Raw genomic sequence first — 3,528 nt, 5'->3', positions numbered from 1 at the left:
TTCTGTATGCTGGGGTAGAACAGCACACCTGCATTGATTTTCCTGACAGCCCCATTGAGCTTGGGTGAGAGCGGGTGCTCCATTGCTGCTGCTGCAATGAATTGTTGGTGGATCCTGTTACCAAAGTCTTCAAAATCAGCTGTTTGGGTTTTTCTTTTTTTACGGCATCCCTATCGATGTTGGTACGGTATAGCTGGAGCTTTTTCTCATAAAAAAACGTCATGTTTTTGTTGTATTTGCTAAGACTTATAATGGAATTACTATCTGTGTTTAGTCCATGGACATTCTGCAGTAGATCTTCTCTGGTCTCACAGTTACCTTTTAAAACACCACGCAGTGTCGTGCTTTTAGCCATTTCCTCACCCACTTTGTCATCTCCGGATGGCTCTCCTGTTGACATAACTATGCCTCATGTGGCACTTTATTTAAAGACAGGAGAGATTGGAACAGTGGCATTTTTCCAGCCTAAGTAAGTAAATAATCTTCCCAAAGAAGAGCTCATCTGACATGACCTGTGCTGTGCCCGAGGACCCCATGGTGTATCACACCCTGTTCTCCATTTCTGCCTCTTCAATGACTTGACAGGTTCATTACAGATCCTTCCTCTTAGACCTGTGATGTCACATTCTTGCATCTAAAAAGTAAACAAATATAATAATGTATAATTGCTTTAAAACTCTTTAATTAGGGCAGACTACGGCTCTGAGCTGGCCATGCAAGTTGTGTAGTGCCTGTAAAACCTGTAACTAAGGAATCATGAGGTTTGAGAGAGCAGAGGACATTTCTGCTGCCCTGGTCTTCAAGCTTCTCTGTGGTTGATACGATCTTCCCTCAGGAGCGCTTTGGGCTTGTGCCCGGGAGCAGGAGGAGGGAGGTGCTACTGTTGTCCTCCAGAGCATGAGCAGGTCAGAGAAGACATGTTTCCCAAGCTTGGTTTTAAAAACTTAGACATGCTTTTTGGCTTTCGCTGAGCTGATGCCTGAGTAATTCCACTGATCATAAAAGACACTGATGCATCAGCATCAGCCAACACCAAAGCCATCTATTTACCCAGGGAAGTGCTGCAATAGATCAATGTTAAATGCTTATTTGCGCTTCACTGCTCCAAGGCACAGAAACTAATTACCAGAGATAAATTAGCAGTTGTGACAATGACTAAGAAATACACGTCCCAGGATAGACCACCTTGACCACAAACAGACATAATTCTCCCTCTGATTAGGAGCAGCAGAAGGTTGTGTGGTGGATCCTCCAGCCAGAACTCGCTCGGGGTGCAGTGCTGTTTGGTTTGTTCATATGCCGTGGGGTTGTCAAACACTTGCTGACCCTGACTGTTTCTTTTCCCTCTGTGAGTCGGTCACTTGACTCCTCTGTGTCTCTGTTTGCCCATCTGCAGATTAACAGCAGTAATAAAGCACCTTATGCAGATACCAAGAGACACAGCTGGTAGCAAAAACCTCCACAAGGGTGTTGTGTTTGCACTTCAGCTTTCCCTTTACATGCTGCCTGCTCAGGAACAATGTGTGCCATGGTCTTCTTCTGTGTCACCTGCACACCAGCAGGCAGCAATGTGAAAGTTTTCTGTGTGAATGCAAAGAGTTTTTCTAGCAAAAAGCCCTCATTGCAGCTGTGATCAGAGTGTGGCAGACACAGAAGAGCTCGGCGGGATCGCAGTTGGTTTGTAATGCAGTTTCTCCAGTTTTACCTCCCCTGAACCTTTTTGCCTCTCTCCTCCTCCAAGGTGAGGACTGAAAACTTGAAGTTGGTGGAAGCGGCTGAGCTGTGTGCCTGCTCACTGGGGCTCTCATAGAACCCACCTTGCTGGATGGGGTGGGCATGTTGGCATCAGCTTCCAGGCATGGGGACACCAGCCCTGGCCCTTCCTGCCGTGGGAGGCAACCAAGCTCCCAGCATCTCTATTGGGAAAGGGTTTGGCCCTGACTCGTAACCAGGTTGGCTTCTGTACCATCTCCTCAGGATCTGGCTTGCCACTCTACAAACCTGTGCTCACCTGGGTGAGGTGATATGGAAATGATGTTACACCTGGGTGGTGTTACAGCTGCTCTGTCAAGAGCTGGTGCTGTTGCAGGTGGTTTTTCATAATTTTGGTTTCAGGCAGCAGAGGTCAGCATTGCCCTGCTGATGGGCAACTGCACGTCCCACCTGCAGGGACCAGCAAAACATCGCAGAGATGCTTTTTGTTAGATGTTGTTCTTTTATTGTGATGAAACGTGATTCATGCCTTCGAGGTACAGCAGCTCCTTGAGGGGCAAGTGACCAAGCCACCAGCTGCACTTGGCAATGGAGGTGGCAAGGGAGGCTGCGAGGTGGCCTTGCACATGTCATAGGTTGTTCAAGTTGCCCAGAGGACAGCTGAGAGGTCCTCAGTGTGCTGCCATGAGACACATGGGACACCTGTGTCCATCTAGAGTAGCAACAGCAGAGAGGCTGATACCCCCGCACTGCTAACATCCCCAGACAAGGGCAGGTGATGGAGGCTGGAGGTCTTGGCCACATTGGGGCCCAGTCCTGTTTGTATCAGTGTTTTTTGCTTGACAGGTTTACATCTTGTTAAATGGCTAAGAGATATTATAAGCATGTGACTGACCCATGTCATTGCAGATGGACACTTCTAAGCAACCCATTTGACAGTCTAGTTAGTCCATGAAATAATTGTTTGTTCTTTATAGAGATACTTTTGACATATGGTGGGACTACAAGAAGAAACAGAGATAAGAGCAGACCCTCAGTGGAACTTTTTAAGGCCTTGAAACTCTCCACAGGATGGGGTGGAGGGCAGCAGGTACGCGAGGAACAGCTCTGGGTCACCTGTGGGGAAGGGCATTGCCTGCACGGGGAGTCAGTTACGGAGGGGAACTGGTCTTGCCTGGGGAGAAGGGCACAAGTCCTGCTTGGGGCAGAGCTGTTGGGTGGACAAGCCCTGGTCTGCACTGTGGGGGAGAGGTGGCAGTAAATCTGCGTCTCCCTAAATATGTCCCTTGGTGCACTCCTGCATCACATGGTTTGTTCACACTTCCAGTCCTAAAAAATAGCTTTATGCGTTGAATTAAAATTTGGTAGGTAAGCAATGGAGCCTTTTGCTTTTTGGATGTGTTCTTTCTATAAGAGCTTTGAAATATGAGTAATTTGGGGGTTTTAACGCAGAAATTTTGTGTTTCTGCTTGGTGGTCATTGAAGTTTTGTTTGGTCAAGAATGCACAAAGATCCATAAAATTGGCAAAAGCCTACATGAGACGACAGATGAGTATACCAGTGGGACAAAGATTAACATAGCGACCTGGGCTCAAGAGATTTGGAGCTGAAGAACCCAATCCTGGCACCTCAGTACTGTGGCTGGAGCAGCCTGGACCTGGGTGCTCATGGTCCACCCACCTCTCCACCCTGCAGTTTGAGAGATGTTTTCTATTGAGTTGATAAAAGAAACACAAGCAGAATCCCCTGGCTGTGGAATAGATTCAATCAGTCTCAGTCCATTAGTTTAAATAATCAATAGCTGTAAGTGCCATA

Source organism: Columba livia, chromosome 7 (assembly GCF_036013475.1).
Source record: "Columba livia isolate bColLiv1 breed racing homer chromosome 7, bColLiv1.pat.W.v2, whole genome shotgun sequence".
In the NCBI taxonomy this organism is placed as follows: Eukaryota; Metazoa; Chordata; class Aves; order Columbiformes; family Columbidae; genus Columba; species Columba livia.
Note: the sequence above shows the minus strand (reverse complement) of the source record.